Source organism: Giraffa tippelskirchi, chromosome X, assembly GCF_054371585.1.
Source record: "Giraffa tippelskirchi isolate mGirTip1 chromosome X, T2T-mGirTip1v1.2.pri, whole genome shotgun sequence".
Lineage (NCBI taxonomy): Eukaryota > Metazoa > Chordata > Mammalia > Artiodactyla > Giraffidae > Giraffa > Giraffa tippelskirchi.
In genome coordinates, this window is record NC_137289.1 from 94,667,941 (window position 1) to 94,691,396 (window position 23,456).

The window sequence follows — 23,456 nt, forward strand, 5'->3', positions numbered from 1 at the left end:
TCACACTCATATCTCCTGCTTGGCAGGCAGATTGTTTATTTTACCACTGAGCCACCTGGGAAGCTCATTAATCTAATAGAGCAGACGATTATTTTCCCAAATAAAGAAAATACTTAGGTCAGAGACTTCCCTCGTGGTCTAGTGGCTAAGATTCCACACTCCCAATACAGGGGGCCCAGGTTCAATTCCTGGTGAGCCAACTAGATGCCATATGGTGCAACCATTAAATAAGAGCCCGCATGCTGCATTGAAGATCCTGCATGCTGCAACTGAGACCCACACAAATTAAAAAAGTAATACCCACAGTCTCATGGTGGGAGCATACTCTTAAGAACAGGAATGTATCATATCCTCACACAGATTCTCAACTTCTTCTGATGTCTTTCTTATTGTTTTGTTGTTTAGTTGCTCAGTTGTATTCTAGTCCACAACAGTATGGATTGTAGCCCACCAGGATCCTCTGTCCATGGGATTTCCCAGGCAAGGATACTGGATGGGTTGTCCTTTCCGACTCCAGGGGATCTTCCTGAATCAGGGATGGAACCCGAGTCTCCTGCATTGGCACATGGGTTCTTTACCACTGAGCCACCAAGGGATGGGCTTACTCTGATTTATTGAATCTTTACTCAGTGAAGATGCACATTGACTTTCTTTCAATTTTAACACCGCGTCACTTCCCAGGTGGCACATTGGTAAAGAATCCGCCTGCCAATGCAGGAGATGTGGGTTCAATCCCTAGGTCAGGATGATCCCCTGGAGGATGGCAACCAACTTGAGTATTCCTACCTGGAAAATTTCATGGGCAGAGGAGCCTGGCAGGCTATATAATCTATGGGGTTGCAAAGAGTCGAACACAACTGAGTGACTGAGAACACCTTATCTGCAGATAACCTGATCGTACATGTAGAAAATACAGTGTAATTCACAGAACTACTAAAACGATGAGCAAATTTGGTGCGGTTGCAGGAAATACTAGACATTGGAGGGCGCTAACTCCTCCCCCAAAGACTTAACTAATTATCCCCAAACTTTCCACACTGAAATGAAACAAGGTCAGTAGGCCATAAAGTTATAGTTCTAGTGTTTCTGAGTTGTTTGATCTTCTGCAAGCTAAGCTTTTTACTTTGGGAGGAATCAGACCTACTAATAAAAGGTGGTGGGCAAACTAGAATTCTGGTGGGAGGGCACAGTTTTGAGTAGCAACCACCTACTATAGACCAATAGCCTTAAAAAATCCGTAGAAAAGTATATTTTTAACTCAGTACTTCTACCCTTTGGAATCTATCTTGAGGACATAACCAGTCAGGAAAAGACTTATAGAGAAGAATTGCACTGAATTATTATAAGGGGAAAATGGAAACATATTAAATGTTTAACACTTACATTACAGTACTTCTTTTGTGCATCCAAGTACATGTTTTTGAAGAAATTTTATTTTTATTTTTTTTATTTTTTCGCGAAGCTTATTTATTGTGCAACCAAGGAGGCAGACGGCATTTTATTGACTCTTAGAGGGCAAATCACGCTGTGATTGGGGTCAGATATTTCCCCCGAACATGATAGGATTTCTTTTCTGGATTTCATAGTAAATATTTCAGGCAAAGGTCTTAAGTAGTAGATTGAAATGTTATTTGACTTGACACGTCCCTTAGAGCTTCTATAAATTAGGAAAAATATTATCTCTTCAACTACAATTATAAACACCTTGAATCAAAAGGGTGCTTTCATCTTAGTTAAAATACAAATGAATAAATCAGTCAACATACATGTATTGAATATATCCTATAGAGAAGTGCTGTCCTAGGCAGAGTGGAGGATAGAAATGAGTGTCAGACATGATCCCTGACTTCACAGGTCTTAGAAAGTGATCATTTTATTCATATATTTGGCATTAGACATGTTTCTTAAATAATTAAATTAATAGTGGTTTAAGAATTCCAATTGCTAGTTAAGAATCATATTAAGAAAAAGAGCAACTTTCCAGAAATCATTATTTAATACTCTTTCAAGTCTAAGACTATTAGCCTTTTTCAAAATAGAAGTATGTTGTCTTCACAGTGAATTTAATGTATGAAAAATTTCATTCAAATGACATTATTTCTATTTAAAGTTTTGATATAATAATGCAGGGATCCCCAGTCACGAATCAGTATTGGGCCCTGGGCTGTTAGGAACCAGTCCACACAGCAGGAGGTGAGTGGTGGGAGAAACGGAAGACTCTGCCTCCCCCACTGATCTGTGGAAAAATTGTCTTTCATGAAACTGGTGTCTGGTCCCAAAGAGGTTGGGGACTGCTGCAGTAATGTACAAAACCAATGCCAACTTCTGAAGAATACCTCTTTTTGGATCACTGAAACATTTTACCCTGTATTGAGGCCTCAGTATCAATGAGAGTGATGTCAGATTCTTCGTCTACACTTCAAATACCAAATACACACGCCACCTGGACATTGTCTTGAACTAAATCCTAAAATAAAATTAAGTGACGTGTTCTTGTCAAACTCAGGTCTAGGTGCCTCCGGGCTACTGGATGGGGTTCAGTCATTCCTCCAGACGGCCCTGGCCCTCAGGCAGACATCATTTTCTTTGTTTAAACTGAATTCGGCATCGTCCTTCCGGCTGCTGGACACCCACCAAGTGGAGAGAACTCTGTTTTGGCAATGGGTCCAGAAGACTACAGTCATAATAATAAAATATTAAAATAATACATATTTGAATCTCCAATAGAGCCAGCCACCTTCCAGGACACTGGTACTTCCCGCTCCCAAATGCCATGAAGCAGTCCAAGAAAGCATGCTTCTCTAAATTTGCCTTTTTCCAACGTTCAGGCTTGAACAGGTCAGGTTCAGGAAAATACTTTGGATTTCGATGTAGCCAAAATGGAGACAACATCAATAAGTCACCAGAAGGAACAGTGTAATTCAAAATTTTAACTGGCTTCAGCACTTTTCGAGTGATGACACCAGGGGCTCGTAAACGAATGGTTTCCAAAATACACCATTTAATTAGAGGGAGTTTCTTCAAGTCATCCTCAGACACTTGAATCTTATCTTTACCTGCTGTGCCAAACACAGATGCTATGCCTTCCATAATGGTCCTGTGGATTTGGGGATGAGACAGGACAAATGCAAATGTCCAAAATGCAACAGGGACAGTATTGGACAGAGAAGCCCAAAGTAGTAAGAGCCCATAATTTGGACTCTTTTGTTCATTTGCTTCCATCTCTAGGAGATCCAGTACAGCCTGCATTACTGTCGGGGAATTATCTTTTGCAGATTTGTACGTTTTTATATCTGGGATGTTTTTCTCAAAAAGTGCCAGAAGCCATTTTTTGGATTTTGACCAGTTTCTGAAGAGGCATTCTGGCAACTGGGATCCATATTCAAAACCTTCATCATAAGCTTGAAAGTGCTGGTGAAACTCCCTGATTTTCCTCTCATCTGTGGGAAACAGACCTTTTTTAAAGAGTATGTTCACTGTGACTGGGTAAAGGAGGTGCCTCATAAACTTGTTCAGGTCTGTGGTCCCGTGAGTACCTAAATTCTGCAACTGTTCCTGTAATTCTTCAGTCAATTGTCCAGGGAATTTGTATAGGTTGAAAGTCCCCATTTTCCCTTTCACCGTGATATAAAGTTTCTCATGCAGTTTTAAAAAGATATTCTTTGCGATGGAGGCTGTACGATAGATGGGGTTTTGCACTGCTAGTTCAAAATTTACTTCTTTGGATTTTAGAAACACATTAATTCCCTCTTCTTCAGTAACAAAGGTCATTCGGGTGCCCATAACAATGACTGTAAATACTGGTCCATACTTGATTCTCGCTTTCTCTATAAATTCTAGAGGGGTTTTTCCAAACTCAAATCCAGCTCCAATCCAAGGAATCCAGCCCCCTATGCACGGCGGTCTACGCAAGTTCTTCCACTGAAGAAATAATAAAACAGCAACACAACCTAAGATTATAATCACTGCTGGGGAAATAAATTCCATGTTTTTGTCTAGCACCTTCCTGAGTCAGAGAAGGGAAAAGTCTTGCTTCTTCGCCCTGGAACAGGGCACTCACTGGACCACTCAACTTTTCCGCTGTTACTTTTGCAGTTTGTTGGACTTCTAAACTTTAGCCTCTTTTCCTCGCCCCAATTTTTAGGTAATTTTTGCATCATCTCTTCCTCCCACGTCCACGTCTTTCTCAAGTCCTGGCTATCCGGGACAGAATTGAAGAAATTTTAGAAAGAGGAAAAGCGTGTATGTTAAATTAATTCCAGGAAAAACTTAATCCTGAACTTTCAAATATTACATTATTGTTATTTATGAAGTGACAGTCGCTGATTCATGTCCAACACTGCGACCCCATGGACTATACAATCCATGGAATTCTCCAGGACAGAATACTGGAGTGGGTTGCCTTTCCCTTCTCAGGTGATCTTCCCAACCCAGGGATTGAATCCAGGTCTCCCACATTGCAGGTGGATTCTTTACCAGCTGAGCCAAATATTGCCACTGTAAAACTAAGAAAATATTCCAAAATACTGACAGCAGTTAATGCTGAATGACAAGACATAATACATTTTAATTTTCTTCCACTTCCTAAATTGTCTTCAATTACACTGTACTACTAGCCTATATAGGAGAAGGCAATGGCACCCCACTCCAGTACTCTTGCCTGGAAAATCCCATGGATGGAGGAGCCTGGTAGGCTGCAGTCCATGGGGTCACGAAGAGTCAGACACAGCTTAGCGACTTCCCTTTCCCTTTTCACTTTCATGCACTGGAGAAGGAAATGGCAACCCACTCCAGTATTCTTGCCTGGAGAATCCCAGGGACGGTGGAGCCTAGGATTGGGAGCCTGGGACACCAGCAGCCTGGTGGGCTGCTGTCTATGGGGTTGCACAGAGTCGGACACGACTGAAGCAACTCAGCAGCAACTAGCCTATATGAAGCCCCGAACCTTCCCTTGAAACCAAGGACAAAGGCAAGAAACTGTGGAGGTGCAGTATTTGAAAATATATTCAGACAGAGAATGATAGTTCAGCTTTATTTTTTGCTATAAGAAATATTGAAACACCCTTCTCCTCCAGCCAGAGGAAAACAACAGGGCCAAGAGTGCCCAAAGGCCAATATAAGCAAACTAACAGTTAGGCCCCCTTAATAAATCAGCAACCAGTGTAGGAATCAATGCCCTGGGGAAGGATGCACTGCCTAGGTTAATCTTAGGTGCTCTTTCTTGGCCTAGGATTAGGGATAACCAGGGGCACAAAGTACCCCGTAATTGGTTGGTTGATCCCAACCGATAGGAAAAGCTGCTTGACACAGGAGGTGATGGAAATACTGAGTTGGCCACCGTTTTTAGCAGTCAGCCAGCTAAAAAGGATGGAAAAAGAAACTCAAAGTAAATGTGGGAACTGTTCCTCTAATTCTCTCTGCCCCCTCAGCTGGTGACAGGCTCACTGCGCATGTCTACATCCTTAGACTTCACCTTTGCGGGGTCTCCAATTGACTATTAGAATGACCCCAGACACCTGCCACCCGCCCAGGCCCCTTTGCAAACTAACATCGTTGGCATGCTGCCATTCACTGTGAGCTCCTTCCCTACTGCCCTGTGGTAGGGCTGGATGCGTGGGCTCAGGGACTGGCTGGCCATCTCTGCCTCCATGGGTGGCAGAAGGAGCACTACGATGGAGCTGGTGGCAGCGAGGCTAAGGGACCCTCTCACACCAACCTTGCCTGTGCCTCAGGCCCACTCTTCATTCAGAGGCCTGTTTCCTTCTGGCTGTTATCACTTGTCTCCATCCCCACCCCAAGTCTGCTCCCCGGCCTTCCAGTCCCTCAGGCCATCTCCCCTCTCCATCTCTCCCTGCCACCCCTGACCCATACCCCCGAGGCCAGACCCGCCAGCCGTCTTCTTGTTCTCCCTCCCCGCAGCCCTTCCTATCCCCAGGCTGACCGTCTTCTCTCCATTCCAATGTCTAGAGTAGGCCCTTTCTTCCCTGCTCCATCCCCTCACCTCTGTTCAAATAAGATATAAATTGAGAAGTTGGCTTCCTTGTGCTCCGGCCACAGGGGCACATGCCCACCAAGTCCCGATGCAGCACATACACCAGGCCCCGGGGCAGCGTGGCCACCGGGCTCTGGCATGGCTTGTCCCTCCAGCCAAGGCGAAGCATCTCCACCAGGTCCCGGAGCGTTAGATGCCTGCACCGGCTCTGGGGCTCCAGTTTCGGCCGCACCCGCCTCTCCCGCACTTCCGAGGCCCTGGTGCCCTTCAGGGCCATTTGGGTCACCAGGTTATCTGGGCCTCCCTGGCCTTCAGCACCTCCAACCACAACACCTCCACTGGCACCTGGGTCTGTGGCCTCCATGACCACACACGCTTCTCATCAGCCCACCACGGTCAGCCGGAGCATCTGAGGGGCTGAGGCACAAAAAGGAAACCATGCCCCTGAGCAGGTGATGTCATGATGGGCGCCGAGAACGCCTGTGCCATCAGGCCTTGACGCTGGCCCTGGATGTCCCTCTTAGGTGTTTATGAGCACTTCGCTGTTTCCCACCAAACGTGGAAACACCAAGTGAGCCCCTTCCCCTTACACCTCTGCTGCCACGTTCACATGTGACCAGCCTACTGACTTCAACTTCTGGAAGAGAGTCGAGCACCAGGGCCAAGCCCGGTCGGTCCCATTTGTCTCCCACACGTAGCTCAAGTCTGCGATCTTGTCTGGGCCTTAGGGCATGTGCAGGTGCATGCACATGGGGGTGCGCTGGGAACCGGCCCTGCAGTCCTGAGACCACGAATGCGGAGTGGGCTGTGCCTATCCTGCCTGCCTGGGCAGGGAAGCAGGGACTGCTGTTGGACTCACTGGGGATGGCATGGGGCTGGGCTGACTGGGGGTCCAGGCTCAGAGACTGCAGGGACTGCAGGCTCTGGGCTTGCCCCGGGCCCCTCAGAAGCACTGGAGGAACCGGCTAGACTCAAGGGCTGGGGGAAGGGCCGTGTTCCCCTGGACACCCGCAGTCTCTTGCCCTCTGCTGGCACAACTCTCATGGCCTTTCCCTCCCCAGGAACAAAGTCTTGAGGCTCTCCGATGGCCTGTTCGTGCCGGGGCCCTCAACTGGGAGGTGACTCTGTGTCTGCTTGCTTGCTGGGTGCTGGTCTACTTCTGCGTCTGGAAGGCGGTGAAGACAACAAGCAAGGTACAGCCCGGAGTGACGACCGGGCTGAAGCAGCACTGCCTGGGCATGGGGTGCATCTGCCAGGGGCCATTGCTGCCATGGGAGGTGACTGCGTCAGGGGTTGTACTTCAGTCCGGCCCCTGAGCCCCACACCCTGGCCTGAGAGTCCTCTCGGCCCTCCAAATCCAAGGCCAGCAGACTTCCCCCACCCCCCTGTAGGAGGACAGGCACAAGCAGTGGCTGACCCTTCCCTGTGGGTGGGGCATTCCTGTCCCACCTTACCACCCTCCCACTTTCTCTCGATTCTGGCCCCCAGTCAGTTTTAGAGTGTGGGTAGACCCAGTCTATTGCCTGTGTCTGTCCCCTGCTCTGTGGCCAAGAGGACCCCAGCGGGGAGCCTGGACACATCTCGCCCTTAGGGGCCCACTGTCAGGTTGGGGGAACATTTGTAAGAATAGTCGTGCTGTAGAAGGGGGCTCACTAGACTACGATGGACTAGAGGGTGAGGGGCCAAGCCACACGACCCACTAGTGTGCCCCGTCTGTCCAGCCCACACCTGTACCTGTGCTCTTCCTTCGTAGTGAGAGCTAGCACTTGCTATGGTCCATGTGCTGTTGCAGGGGCTTTCCATGTGTTGGTCCACCAGGTCAGTTGTCAGACAGTATTGCCATGTCAGTCTCCTGTCTCCCATGATGCAGCTCTCCTCCAAACAAATCACATAAACCCACTCTCTCCCCAACACCAGCAGCTCCAAGTCTTGTGCATTTTGGTTTCTCCATTTCTCAAAACTGATGACTGCAGTGCTCCATCAGGCATGGGACTTAAGTTGGTTCTGAACTGTGAGATGTGCAAAGGAAAATGATAATGACAATGACAAATAATACGTGTGACAAGAGAGTGAGAGAGTATGAAGGAAAGACAGTGTATGATAGAATGAGTTCCTCAGAGATTTTACCACTGTGACAGGTGAATGGTTTTGAGTGAGTGTGACAGCCTGAATATGTGATTGGGACAGGAATTCAAAAGGACAGAATGTGGTGGGAAGAGACTAAGCTGCAGATGATAGTGATAGCAATAGTGAGCCCCCAAGATGATAGATGGTAACTTAACGTGCACGGTGAGTGGTGGAAGGTGCCACCGGATTTGTGGTCTGCAAAGGAGAAGATTTAATTCCAGGACCAGTCACTCAGAGATTTGTGCAGTAGGAATTTTATTAAAGTGATAGTGACAGAAAAAGCTTCTGACATAGACATCAGAAGGGGTTTGAAAGAGTACCCGCTTTGCTAGTTTAAGGAGAGCATTATATACTTTACTGCTAGCTGCTGAGAATAGGTTTAGATTAAAAAGATGCCTCAAGGCGGTGAAAATTTTGCCCAGGCCCTTTCTCGTAACATATATCCTGGGATGACATCTGCAGGATATTAACCAGAAGAAATGGTTTAACCTAGAGCTCAAGGCCATGGAAGTTTTACCCAGACCTTCTCCCATGACATAGGTTCCGAGCTCAAAAAAAGCATTTCATTGAGCAAGAGATTCTGCTGCCTACCAGGCCTCCATGTCTAAGGCAAAAGAATGTGAAAAAGAAAGAATGTTCACCTCTTCCTTAAAGAGCCTTCGTCCCGCTAGCAACCTGACTAAGTTAACTCTCTCACAGACACCATGACAGAGTGAGTGTGTGGCACAGAGTATCAGAGATAGAGTCTAGGGGAGACTGGGTGTGAGAGAGAATAAGTGTAGTGGAAAAAGCATTATAGAGTGACACAGGAATGTTACAGAAAGAGTGTGTGTGACAGATAATCTAACTCAGTATGAGAAAGCGAATCTCAGAGATAATATGTACTGAAGAAAATGGGTCTGCCACACAGGTCAGAGTGCGACAGGGAATGAAGCTGACCACGGGAGGCAGCAGCCTGGGAAGGTGGATCAATCCTCGGGGCCCATGGTTCCCTGAGGGTGGCCATCCCCAGGTCTCAGCCAGTCTGGAGGAAGTCAGCAAATTGACTTGGCTCAGATGCCCAATCACGGTCTGCCCAATCAGTTTCATCAGTAATAAAGCTGATCTATTTAGGTTGAAACCCATGTCAAGGGAGATGTGTCAAAGGCTGCAGATGCTAACCTGGACCTGTCTGGAAGGAGTGTGAAAGGACTCGCAGCAGGCATGAGTGGATGATGTCAGTGAACTTGTAGAGGAAATGATTCAGGTGGTCCAATTTGTAGAGCCGCACACTTTCATTCAGGCTTTCAAAAGACAGGTGGCGCTAGTGGTAAAGACTCTGCCTGCCAACATGAGAGACACAACAGACACAGGTCCCATGCCTGGGTGAGGGAGAGTCCCTGGAGAAGGAAATGGGAAGCCACTCCAGTATTCTTGCCTGGAAAATTCCGTGGAGAGAAGAGACTTGTGGGCTACAGTCCATGGGTCGCAAAGAGTCAGACACGATTCTCCCCCCTCCCCCACATATACACATGTAATTTTAATCCAGGAGAAAGCAGAGGTTAGAGAAGTAGTTACAGTTCAGGATGGAGCAAGACAAAACATGAGGAGGACTTCCCTGGGGGTTCAGTGGATGGGGATCCACCTGCCAACGCGAGGAACACTGCTTCAATGCCCGGTCCTGGAAGATCCAACATGCCACAGAGCAACTGAGTCTGTGCTCTAGAGCCCACGTTCTGCAATAAGAGAAGTGACGGCGATGAGAAGCCTGTGCTCAGCAACTAGAGTGTAGACACCACTCGCCACAACTAGAGAAAGCCCGTGTTCATCAATGAAGACAAGCACCGGCAAAAGTATACGAATAAAGTCAACATGATGAGAGCACAGCATCTAGAGTGTAGTCCCCAATCCCTTCAACTAGAGAAAGCCTGTTTGCAGAAAGGAAGACCCAGCATAGGCAAAAATAAATAAATAAAATCAACAGGAGGAGAGGGGAGCAGGCCAGCTTCTCCAAGTAAAGGGCAGTGCAGTGCTGGGCTAGGGACCCTGTAGGAAAGCCAAGTGGGAAGTAAAGCATTGCAGTTACTTACAGATGACTAAATGAGCTCTCTGTCCAAGCTCCCTGTGGGTGCTAAAAAGGGGGAGCCCTGAGCAGACGTTGTGATAGTTTTAGTTGTAGGTTTAGCAGATATTAATAGGTTTTCACCATCATCCCTGGAGAAAAACTGTGTCAGGCCAGAACCGGATTCTCATGGACATGTAGAGAGTAGGTGTGGACACTCTGGTCAGACATGTGGGAGGAAAGCCCAAAGATCGTACAGAGAGAGGGTCTAGCGTGTTGACTTCTGTCATCCATACACAAGTGGAAATTCATGAATTAAGCAGACCCACCTGAGGGTCTGACATTAGAGCAGAAAGACAGTCAGTGGGACGTCTAGGTGTCTCTGACTCACGCCTCCACAGTCGACACCATGAGGACACCCTCATACACCCCCGCTGAGGGGACTGGTCACAGTTTCCCAGGAGCAGAAATGCTGGAGGTCAGGGATGTGCAGGCTTCACTGGATTCAGTCATGCCAGACTGCTCCCTGCTATGGCTGCCCCCATCTCCACTCCTACTGTATCCTGTGACCTTTGGGGGTTTCCTCCGCTGTAACTAGCCTGTTTGTATCCTGTCCCCATTTCCACAAATCGGAATTGCAGTTATCTTCTGGATTATCAGCAGAATATTTAAAATATCGGTATATTCTTGATATTAATCTGTTATGGGCTTAAAACAATATTTAGGAAGTAGTTCCCCATTCCTGGCTCAGAAGAATATTTTATTACATTTTCTACAGTAGCTTTATTTATTCGGTAACTCAAGGAACATTTTTTGCTGGACACTGTTCCAGGCCTCCATGGAGGTTCCAGTCTAGCCGGGACAGACTGTCAAGAAATGAAATAACAACTACACTAGATAGCCTTTGGGAATATGGTGACATCTCTGGCCGGAAGTGCAGCAGGAGAAAAGACAGGGAGCACTTGGAGGAGTGGTTTTCCCTTTTCAACTGGGTGGTCAGGGTCGGCTTTGTTGTCAAGCAGAGACGGAGTGAGGACTTGAGGGAGGTTTGGGAGCGTGAGGAGACCAGTGTGGCTGGAGCAGAGTGGGTGAAGAGGAGAGCAGCAGGACAGGGGGCCAAGACCTGACGGGGACTGGATGTGGAGGCCTCAGGGGACATGCTGAGGGCTTGTGCTCAGAGTGAAGTGGGAGGTGGTGGAGGGTGGCTGTGGGTTGGACTGTGTCCCCCAGAAAAAGATGTTGAAGCCCCACCCCCTGGAGCCTGTGGATGGGACTTGATTTGGAAATGGGGTTTTGCAGATATAATTAGTTAAGGTGAGGTCACAGTGTGTTACGGTGGCCCAAATCAAGTGACTGCTACGTTTATAAGAAAGCCATGTGAGCACACAGAGAGAGAGGCTGTGTGAAGACAGAGGAAGAGTTGGAGTGAAGTGTCTACAAGGCAGAGAAGGCCAGGTGCTGCAGGCCACCACCAGAACCTATGAGAGAGGCCTGGAACTGACTCTCCCTTGGCGCCATCAGAGGGAATCAGCCCTGCCAACATCCCAGTCTCAGACTCCTGGCCTCCAGAACTCTGAGAGAATAAATTTCTCTTGCCTGAAGGCATCTTCTTTGTGGTACTTTATGATGGAAGCCCTAGGAAACTCATACAGTTATCAACAGAGTGGTGATATAATCTGACTGATATTTTTGATTCGTGAAGTCTGGGTTCATATTGTTCTTTTTGTTTTTCATGCTTATCAATATTGACTTCATATGTGCAAGACTTGCCTGCTGAAAAGTCACAACGTTCTCATCTGAGTCCTTAACTTTTTATACTTTTAGCTTTTGCGTGTAGAGCTCTGAGCGTTTGACTGTAATCTTTGTGAATGATGGAAGGTAAGTACACAAGGCAATGGAGGTTTGCTTTCCCCATATGGATATTCCACAACCATTTGCTCAACAAAAGATTATCCACCCCCGCCCCCCCGCATTGAATTACCTAGACTCCTCTGCTGAATATCCATTGACCACATACATATGTCTGGAAATGCTTCTGGACTGTCAGTCCTGTCCCATGGATCCACAGCTCCATTACTGGACATGTACAGTAAGCTATGAAACTAGGCTGTGTTTGTCTTTTTATTTGTGCATAGTCACAAGTCTTCAGGCTATCATTGCGCTTCTGTTCTCACATAAATTTCAATATCAGCTCATCAGGGAGTTCTCTGGTTGTCCAGTGGTTGAGACTCTACCTGCCAATGCAGAGAACACGGTTTCGATCCCTGCTCCGGGAAGATCCCACAAGCTGAAAGGCCACTAAGCCTGAGCACCACAACTGCTGGGCCTGTGCTCTGGAGCATGACAGCTGCAACTACTGAAACTTGAGTGCCTAGAGCCTGTGCTCTGCAACAAGAGAAGTCACCGCAATGAGAAGCTTATCTGCTGCAACTAGAGCATAGCTCCCACTCATCATAACTAGAATAACCTGACGTGTGCAGCAACAAAGACCCAGCCAAGCCAAAATTACGTAAACAAGCAAACAAATGAATCTTTTAAAAAAGAACCTGCCTCACAATGCAGGGGACATCGCTTCAATCTCTGGTCAGGGAACGAAGATCCTATATGCAGTGGAGCAACTACTGAGCCTGGGCATCGTGACTGGAGTGCTTGTGCACTGCAACAAAAGATCCTGCGTGACACAATGAAGTTTCCACATTCCCCAAATAAGACCTGATGGAGCAAAAGAAAGAAATAAAGAATTTGTTTAAGAAATCAGCTCATCAATTTCTGCAAAAATCGTTGCTGGCATTTTGGAGGACTCTATCGAGGAGTTTGGGTGAAATTGATCCTTGAACAATATCAATTCTTCCCATCAGACATGATTGAAGAACATGCATATGATACATCGCTGCATTTTTAGGACTTCTTCAATTTTTCCCATGGTGGTGTGTGATAAATTTTCTGAAATGTTCCCTAATGTTTCATAAAGGGCAAGGAGCCCTTTGTGTCTGGATCTAACTAGGCAAAGGTGAAGGAAAGTTGCATGGCTCAAGGTAGCCTGGAGTTAAAACTCCCCTCCAGGTCCTCCCCACCGTTCTAAACAAAACAGAGAACTCTCTCACCCAAAGAAAAAATGGATATTAGGTTGATTACACCCAGCTCCAAGCTGGCCCAGCTTCTGGCCGAACTCCAGAACTCGTTGCCCCAGCCATTTAAGAGATAACTACTCCCAGCAACCTTGGAGAAGAACAGGCCCCCTTAAGACAGTAGCTTTCTACATACATGTCTATATATACTTACTCTTTTCTTAGATAAGTGCAGCAGCTCGCTAACCTGACTGCTGCCCCTTCTCACCTCATAAAAGGTGATCTGTTCCTGTAGAGTGCCAGTCTCATACTTTTTCAGAACCTCGCCTACTCTAACTCCGTACCTTACATTTTTGGTGCTGAGACGCAGGAGGTTGAGGTTCCTTCTCCTTCTCCACGGCTAGCTCTTCGGAGCGTGGAAGACTGTCGAGCTCACTTTCCTGCCCGGGCTTTCAAGACCTCCTCGAGAGGACGCCCTGTGCCTTCGTGAGCGGTACAGGTCCTGTGTAAGGGCTTTATTGGTTTTCCACGTACCCCGAGGAATACTGCCCCCCCTTCCTGGTTTCTCTACACTCTCTTTTTCTCGAGACCGACCAACTCCAGCAGAGAGGCCGTTTGCCATTCGACCGCTTTACATGCAACACTCCATTCAAGCCAGCCCCTAAATTAAGGTAAGATCCAATCTGGATGGTTTTTCTAGAGGCGCCCTAAAACTTAGCCCTCCCGGGTCCCGGGGACCTTTGGCCTATGGCCACTCCGTAGGCCAAAGTAGGGGATGCTCCACCTCGACACAGAGCTCTCTTCTCATAACTCCTATTTCAACTATGGTGACAACTCGAGCTCCCAATAGGAACCTCTGCTTGTCTTTCAATTATGGGGTCTAGCCAATCTGTCCTAAAGGATTCCCCTCTGGCCCGTGTTCTCAAAAATCTCAAGCCACTCTCTCTCACTGAACTCAAAGCTAACCGATTAAAACAACTCTGTATACAGATCTGGCCTCAATACCAATTAGACAACCAAGACCACTGGCCTGAGTTCGGGACTTTTGATTTCAATATTTTATCAGATCTCACTAACTTCCTCAAATGTAATGGCAAAGGGTCAGAGGTCCCATATGCCCAAACCTTTTGAGCCCTTCGGAGCAGGCCCTCCCTATGCAAGAACTGGTCCACCCACGAGGTCCTTCTATGCACCTTGCCTCCCAAACAAAAGGGCTCTTCTTCTTCAACTAACCACTGGTCATGACCTTCCGCACCCCCAGAATTTGACCCAGCGGACGAGCCCCCTCCCTATCTGCCACCCCGCCAACCCTCTCCTTCCCCCTCATCCAATTCACCTACTGACCCCAAAACCTCTCCTGACTCCCCCTCAACCCCGCCACCCCGTCTCCCTGACCACCCCTTCCCTCTTCCCTCCCCTCCTGCCACACGGTCACATACCCAACATATGTTTCCCCTGAGAGAGGGAGCAGGGCCAGAGGGCCCCACACGAGTCCACGTGCCATTTTCATTGTCAGATATCAGCCAGATAGAAGAAAAGTTAGGATCATTTTATGAAAATCCTACCAGATACAGAAAACAATTCCTGAAACTCTCCCAGGCCTATAACCTCACATGGAGTGACATATATTATATCCTAAATGCCTCTCTCACCCTAGATGAAAAAGAACGTATCCGGCAAGTGGCAAAAGCCCATGCCGATCACTTCCATAACCAAGACAGGGATAGCCCAGCTGCTGATGAGGCGGTGCCTCAATCAGATCCCCACTGGACTTACCAGCCCAGTGACCCAGGTATCAGGAGACTGAATCATATGATTACCTGCCTTCTAGAAGGAATGCAGAAAAATGCTCATATCCATGTCAATTTTGATAAAGTCAGAGAAATCACCCAAGGGGCAGACATAAATACAGCCTTATTTTTGGCATGCCTCACAGAGGCAGTCCAGAAGTTTACTAACTAAGATATCACCACCCTGCTGGATTACTCTACCTTCATCTTCAGTTCATCAGCCAGTCCGCCCCTGATATTAGACGCAAGCTTCGACAGCTAGACAAGGGTCCTGAGACCTCCCCCCAAAGAGACCTTCTAGAAGTAGCCTTCAAGGTGTTCAATAATAGAGAGGAGGAAGCTAAGAGAGAAAAAGACCGTGAGAGAAAAGCTAAATATGCCCTTTTGGCGGCAGCAATTAAGGGAAGAGATCAGCCCGGCCCAAGTCATCCCAGACTGGGACTTAAGACCTCCCCCCTGGACCCTGCTTCCGATGCAACCAGTCAGGACACTGGACAAAGGCATGCCCAAACCTGCGGCCCCCTACAAAAGCATGCCCAACCTATGGTCAGTGGAGACACTAAAAGGTGGACTGTCCCCAGGGACGCCCTGACAACACTGGGGAGGTCCCCACCTCCCAGACCTGGAGAGTGGAATGTTCATAGGGATGCCCTGGCACCCCTGGAGAGATTCCCGCTTCTCCCCAAAACCCCAGCCCAACCCTACGAGAGTTGTTCCAATGACGGGGCCTGGGTTCCAGCCTCCCCGTCCGTGTCCCAGACACGAGCTCAGAACTTAGGGTAGACGGGGTAATGGCCAGAAAAAAGACCTGTATTGTAATAGACACTGGAGCCGCTTTCTCTCTCTTAACTTCCTACTCTGGCCCAACTCAAGACTCAGAACTCACAATCAAGGGGGTCTCTGGAGTTCCCTTAAGGCCAAAACTCAGCCCTCCATTACTCTGTCAATTTGAAAAATCGACCTCATACGCTCATTCCTGATAATGCCTAAATGCCCAATGGCACTCCTAGAGAGACATTTGTTATCCAAATTGGGGGTCTTTATTACCATACCCCACCTCGATACAGTCTCTATATTCTGCATGAAGATGGCACCTGGACTGTCCCTCTCCCGCACCCCTGACTTTCTCTTAGATCTACCCGCCTTGGACCCCCACGTCTGGGACACTGATCACCCATCCATAGCCAAACATCATCCCCCAGTCCACATTACCCTAAAGGACCCCTCGAATATAATCACCCAACAAGAGTATTCTCTCACCCCCGAGGCCCACAGGAGACTTAAGCCTATCATAGACCGGTCTTCTTCAGGCCTTTATCTTAATGCCTACCCATTCACCACACAACACCCCTATTCTGGCAGTAAGGAAGGGACCAAACTCTTGGAGACTGGTCCAGGATAGGCAAAAAATCAATGAGGCCATCACGTCGACTTTCCCAGTAGCCCCTAACCCTTACACCCTTCTGTCTGCCATACCCCCGACTGCAACCCACTTCATGCTATTAGATCTCAAAGACACCTTTTTCACCATCCCCCTCCACCCCTTCTCTCAACCCCTTTTCGCCTTCACCTGGCAAGACCCCGAGACTCATGCTTCCCAACAACTAACAGTTCTTCCCCAGGGGTTCAGAGACAGCCCCCGCTTTTTTGGACAGGCTTTACAAAAGGACCTAGAGACACTCGACCTAGCCCAGAGTCATCTCCTCCAATACGTAGATGACCTCCTCCTTTGTAGCCCAACCCGAAAACTCTGCCTCCAACACACTGCCAAACTCCTTGGGGCCCTGGGATCCTAGGGTGATCGGGTGTTCCCATCCAAGACCCGGGTGTTCCCATCCAAGACCCAAGTAGTACAGACAAACGTCACCTATCTGGGGCTCTCCATGTCCCACCAACAAAAAATTATTCCCCCAGATATAATCCAGGCCTTAATTAACTGTCCACTTCCAAAAACCAAAAGAGAACTCCTGTCTATCCTCGGCCTCCTAAATTATTTCCGTATCTGGATCCCTAACTTCTCCCTCTTTGCAAAGCTGCTCTATGAGACAACTGAAGGATGTCTGGATGAGTCCCTCTTTAACCCTTTCTCGCTGGCCAATCCTATTCGCCAGCTCACCCCGAGCCTCCTCCGAGTGCCAACTCTCCACCTGCCAGATCACACCAGACCATTCTTTCTCTTTGCCCATTCCAACCAAGGACAGGCCCTGGGGCTTCTATGTCAGCAGGCTGGAGACACCTGGGCTCCCATAGCCTATCTGTCAAAACAGCTTGACATGGTGACCAAGGGTGGCCTCCCGACATACAGGCCACGGCTCCTATCGCAGCCCTCGCACCCAAAGCAAATAAACTCTCTAGACATGCCCCTTTAACAGTCTGTTCTCCACACAGCTTCTGAGACTTACTATCACATCGGGCTTTCCTCTCCCTTCCCCCTTCCAGGGTACAGGTCCTATACGCCTTTCTCCTCAACCCTCGGCTCTCATTCTCCCCCTGCGCCCCCCTTAACCCCGCCAGCTTCTTACCCACATCCTCTACAACAGACCCTCTCCTACATAGCTGCAACCACCCTCTTAATACCTAAAGCCCCAAAACCAACCCAAAATGCTCCTCTAAATGTATGCTCACCTCATTCCTTCAAAGATTTACTCTCTCATCAGACTTTCCTTTCTCTGCCCCCTGCTCGACTACAAATCCTCCACACACACCTCCTCGACCCATCCCTTTCTTTTATGCCTTGTAAACCTCTTAATCCTGCTAGCTTACTCCCTACACCAGATCCAGAAGCAGAACACCTATTTCATGACTGTGTTCAGACCTTAGATATGACACTTAATCCCTTTGAACATATAACCGATCAGCCCCTTACTGACCCCAAAATCCCATCCTGGTTCATAGATGGCAATATGAACACTAATAGTCCAGAGACAGCCCGACAGAGTTATTCCCCCTTGCCTCATCAAGTTAGCCACACTCCCAGCTCACACATCCTCACAACAGGCTGAACTGATAACTCTTACACAAGCTTGGACCCTAGCCAAAGACCAAAAAAGAAACATTTACACTGACTCCAAATATGTCTATAACATATTACATTCTAACATTGTAATCTGGAAAGAGAGGAGATTGCTCGCTCAGAAGGACACACCTATTCTCAATGCTTCTTTTATTTCCGAACTCCTCCATGTGGCTCAGTTCCCCAAACAAGCTGCTGTAATACATTGCCGGAGACATCAGCAACATAGTCCTATCTCCTTTTATAACAATATACCAAATCACAAAACAAAATGACAAGCCGCCTCTGGTAGTCCTGTCTTTACTATAGCCAAAATTGGTGAGCCTAACATCCACACTTTACTTTCATATTTACATTCCCTTTTCCACCCCTCTACAAAAGTACTTAAGACTTGCCTTCAGAACTTGATTAAACTGACTAAAGACGATGCGACTTATTTCAATAATCTGACCCAAACTTCTACCATTTGTCAGCGGACAAATCCTAATTCTAACATTCGCCCCCCTCCTTCCCCCACCCACCGAATTTATAGATATCTTCCCACACAAGCCTGGCAGGTAGATTTCACCCACATGCCACCCGTAAAAAGGCTGAAATTTCTCCTAGTCTTTGTAGATACATTTTCTAGATAGATTGAAGCTTTCCCGACTACTAACAAATGAGCCCCTACTGTGGGTCAGGTTATTCTTACTGAAACTCTCTCAAGGTTTGAAATGCCTTCCTCCCCCCAGGCTGACAATGGACCCGAATTCACATCCCAAATCACCCAAAATATTGCACGAGCCCTTCAAGTTCCTTAGAGGTTTCACATTCCTTATCATCCCCCATCTTCTGATAGGGTTGAGAGAGCCAACCAAGTCCTAAAAAAAAACTCTGACCAAATTAACGATCAAACTTCATCAAGACTGAACGAAACTCCTCCCTTTAGCCCTCTTAAAGGTCCGGCCTTACCAAAAAAACCCTTAAATATCAGTCCATTCGAGGCCATGTATGGGAGGCCCACAATACCTTTGGCTCTTCCCCCCTCCCAAGACAGTCCCAAACTGCTTTCCCACCTTCCTTTTCCTTTACTTGCCCAGACACGAGATGCCCTTTGACAACATATGGATAACTTACTCCCCCGACCACATCCCAATCTTCCATACCCATCCCTTCAAATAAGAGACAAAGTCTATATGACAGTTCAGTCCCACTCAGATCTAACTCCAAAATGACAAGGACCCTACACAGTAATTCTGCTGACCCCTACTGCTCCAAAACTAACAACAAAATCACCCCTTGGGTACACATTACCCGGTTAAAAAAGGTTATGCAGCCCATTGATGAAAATGCTTACCAGACTAATACCTATTAAGTTTCTCACACAGGCCCTACAACTCTAAAGTCCTCACCGCTTCCACCGCCCCAAACTGGCAACAGATGAGCCTGTCGGTTTCATGGCTACAATTATTCCTGAGACAACTTCTTTTTTTTTTTTTTTATAAATTTATTTATTTTAGTTGGGGGCTAATTACTTTACAATATTGTAATAGTTTTTGCCATACATTGACATGAATCAGCCATGGGTTTACAGGTGTTCCCCTTCCTGGACCCCCCACCCACCTCCCTCCCCATCCCATCCCTCTGGGTCATCCCATTGCCCCGGCCCTGAGCCTGAGACAACTTCTAGCAGAAAGCTGGGTCTGGAGTCCTCAAGGAGCCACGCTGGAACACATTGAAGATTACATCGCCACCCTGTGGCTACAGGAAGCCTTTTCTAACCTTTACCCCTTCTCAGACCATTCATTTTTATCATCCTCTTACTCACCTTTGGGCCTTGTTTGTTTAATCTTTTCCAGAGATTCCTCCAAGACTGAATCCGAGCCTTTTCCTGAGACCAAGTCAAGACTGTTGTTTTGCTTGAGACCCTGACGGCTAAAATAAAAAATCAACACTACAGGCCTTAGACTTCCTTCCTCCCGTACCACCAACCCCTGACCCTCATTTATCAGCACGAAGAAGCCCTGAACATTAAGGGCACCCACCTCTCTTTCTCTTTTTGTATATATTCCTTAGGGTCTGGAATGAAGGAAAGTTGCACGGCTGGAGGTAGCCTGGAGTTAAAACTCCCCTCCGCGTCCTTCCCACCATTCTATGCAAAACAAAGAACTCTCTCACCGGAAGAAAAACATGGACATTAGGTTGATTACACCCAGCTCCCAGCCGGTCCAGCCTCTGGCCCATCTCCAAAATTCCTTGCCCCAGCTGTTGAAGAGATAACTACTCTGAACAACCTTGGAGAAGAACAGGCCCCCTTAAGACAGTAACTTTCCACATACATGCCTATACATCTTTACTCTTTTCTTAGGTTAGTGCAGCAGCTGGCTAACCTGACTGCTGCCCCTTCTCGCCTCACTAAAGGTGATCTGTTCCTGTAAAGTGCCGGTCTCATTCTTTTTCTGAACCTCACCTTCTCTAACTCCCTTACCTTACAAGCAGTAAGTCTATTTCTCTTTCTTATCATTTATGTGCTCACTGGAGCATCACTTTTAATTTCCTACAAGAACTTTCCCTTTGCATTCATAACTTCAGTAACTGGTGTAAGAGGCCTAGCTTTCAGCCTGCCTCAAATTCTGATGCACCTTCCTCACTCAGCGTAACCATTTCTAGATGTTGATTTGAGCTGAGAGACTCTTCCTTTCACTTGAACACTTAGAGGCAAATTGTAAGTTTATCAACCGGCCTAATTTTCAATATTATTATGTCTCAGGGAAAGAGAGGCCTGAGGAGGACAGGAAGCAAGGCAGTTTGAACACATACATTTATCATCTAAGTTTGCCAACCTAGAGTCATGGATTAGTAGTAACATCAAAGATCACTGATCATAGATCAAGATAACAAGTATAATAATAATGAAAAAGTGAGAAATATTGCAAAAATTACTGTAATGAGTCACAGAGACAGGCAGTGAGCAAATGCTATTGGAAAAATGAATGGTGCCAACAGATCTGCGGAATGCCCGGTTGCCCACGAACTGTCAATTTGGTTTTTTTTGTAAAAACCCACAGTACAGAAGCAGACTCATAGACACAGAAAACAAACTTAATCGTTACCAAAGTAGGAGGTGTTAATTTGGAGTATGGAATTATCAGATGTACATTACCATATATAAAATAGATAAACAACAAGCACCTACTATATAGCACAGGGAACTATGTTCAATATCTTGTAATAAAGTATAATGGAAAAAAATTGAAAAAAAGAAAAAAAAACTCATGATATCTGTAAAGCACAATAAAGCAAGGCACAAGTAAAATGAGCGAAGTCTGTACTAGGAGCTGGGGGAGGGCAGATGTGGCTCGCAACATTTCTTCAGACAATAGTTTCAGAGGTGAGCAGCTACACTCAGGGAAAAAGGAGAGAAACTCATGACCAGCATGGACAGAAGCCAGGCACATGGTGACAGCTTTCGCTGGTTGGTTGAGCAAGGAGCAGGAGGGGATGTGAAACTTGTTGCAAAAGAAGCTGAAATGTCTTATGGCTCAGTCCATCTACAGTCTACCATGCCTACCTCAGATGCATTGAGAAACCACAGCCAAAGGACTCAGAGGTTTCTGTAGTAGATCCTTCCTGCTGTGGTACAGCTTCTTGGGGAGATTTCACCAAGACAAACTTCCGTAGGAAACCACAGATGAGGCAATGACTGGCATCCGGGCTCTACTGCCCCATACTGGATCTATAATGCTGATGAAGACGACATACTGCCAAGAGAGAAATTGACCCCCAAAATTCTAGATACATTCTTGAGATCAGCTCCACTGCCCTGAAAAATTTCCCTAGCCTTTATCTTAAGAGTGAGTAAAAACGGAAGTTATAGAGGTATAGATGGACTTCAAGATGTGCTATCCCCAAACATGGCACCTTGGTGTATAGAATACTCTAAGCGGAAAGACTCTGAGAAAACAGCTGAAACAGTGCGTTCCCTCCAACCTTCCCCCCTGCCCTTCTTCCCTGAAGCAGGTCATTGAACCCTCAGGTGAGTGGTTCCCTGGCTATACCCAGACTAAAAGAGCATCCTTACTTATCTCAGAAAACAAAGGGACCCTAAGAAACAGTTTGTGCTAAGTCTCTCCCAGTTACTAAACTTACTCTCTGACTTATCATATTCCTCCACAACCATCCAGTCTTCCTCTAACCCAGCACAGAACTCCTCAGGTCAAACTGTTGCTTCGTGTCTTCATTCCCTTATCAAGGCTCCCACATCATGTAAAACTTATGTGTATGCTTTTCTTCTGTTAATCTTTCTCTGTCAGCTTAAATTTCCCATTCAGCCAGGGACCCTAAGAAGTCAAGAAAACCTTTTTGCTCCCCCACTATAAATAAAAAGGGTAGCACATGCCCTGAATCAAAGTGGACATCTTTAAAAGTTGCTACTGCTCTAGTCTTCCCTTCAGGGATCACACACCATATTGAGAGTCCCTTGGACTGCAAGGAACTCAAACTAGTCAATGTTTAAACAGATCAACCCTAAATACTCATTGGGAAGACTGATGCTGAAGCTGAAGCTCCAATACTTTGGCAACCTGATGCGAAGAGCTGACTCATTGGAGAAGACCCTGATGCTGGGAAAGACTGAAGAAAAAAGGAGAAGGGGGCAGCAGAGCATGAGATGAATAGATAGCACCACTGACTCAATGAACATGAATTTGAGCAAAGCCTGGGCGATAGTGAAGGACAGAGGAGCCTGGCATGCTGCAGTCCATGGGGTCACAAAGAGTTGGATACAACTTAGTGACAGAACAACTGCACTAGTAATACCTCAGCTAGCCAATGGGCACAACTAGAAAGCCACATGGCCATGGCTGCAGAATCAAGGCATCCTCAAATTTGAAAGAGATGGCATCAGTCACAAGGAACGTGCTGCCCGATACAGAGCTCTGGGCATACTGAAAACATGAGATCCTTTGGTTGAGGCCCAAGCAGCTGCTGCGTTGTTCAAAACTAAACATAACGGTAAAGACTTGCCTTCTGGCATGGAGCCACACTCTCACTCTACACGCTGTCCCTTCCTTCCCTTGTATTCTGCAATTGGCCATTTTGAAGCAGTTATTGGGTTGGAGTGGGGCTTCCTGTTCCCAAGAGGGACCAAAGGCCATACACCCCCCTCTGAGTATTCTGGAGAACTTTGGTGAAGGGAGAGACTTGGACTTTTAAGGATCTGTTGGCGACATGCACCTCGACCGTTCTATCTGATCTCGAGGGGTGAGAGAGCACCCAGATCCAACTGATGGGGGTTAGGCCTGGAGAAGGGAAAAGGACCATAAAGTCGCCCTGTTAAGTCAATTCAATGTACACCTGACCCCTGAACAACATGGTTCTGAGCTGTATGGGTCCAATCATGCATACATTTTTTTCAAAATATCTACTGAAAACATTCTTTGGAGTT

General features: G+C 47.1%; 1 long non-coding RNA gene and 1 pseudogene across 3 annotated transcripts; both read right to left on the reverse strand.

Annotated features, from left to right (window-relative positions):
- Window positions 1-1,429: 1,429 nt before the first annotated feature.
- Window positions 1,430-4,080, reverse strand: LOC145536059 (24-hydroxycholesterol 7-alpha-hydroxylase pseudogene; annotated as a pseudogene). Its single transcript, XR_014075639.1, has one exon. The product of XR_014075639.1 is annotated as a 24-hydroxycholesterol 7-alpha-hydroxylase pseudogene (transcript).
- A 4,277-nt stretch (window positions 4,081-8,357) lies between these two features.
- On the reverse strand, window positions 8,358-21,765 carry LOC145535413 (uncharacterized). 2 transcript variants are annotated; one of them, XR_014075408.1, is made up of 6 exons: window positions 20,056-21,765; window positions 19,839-19,945; window positions 13,573-13,730; window positions 12,711-12,872; window positions 12,142-12,394; window positions 8,358-9,834 (listed from the first exon to the last, which is right to left on the reverse strand). It is a non-coding gene; the product is annotated as an uncharacterized LOC145535413 (long non-coding RNA). The 2 variants fall into 2 exon arrangements; XR_014075409.1 differs by lacking the exon at window positions 12,142-12,394.
- Between the last annotated feature and the right edge of the window lie 1,691 nt (window positions 21,766-23,456).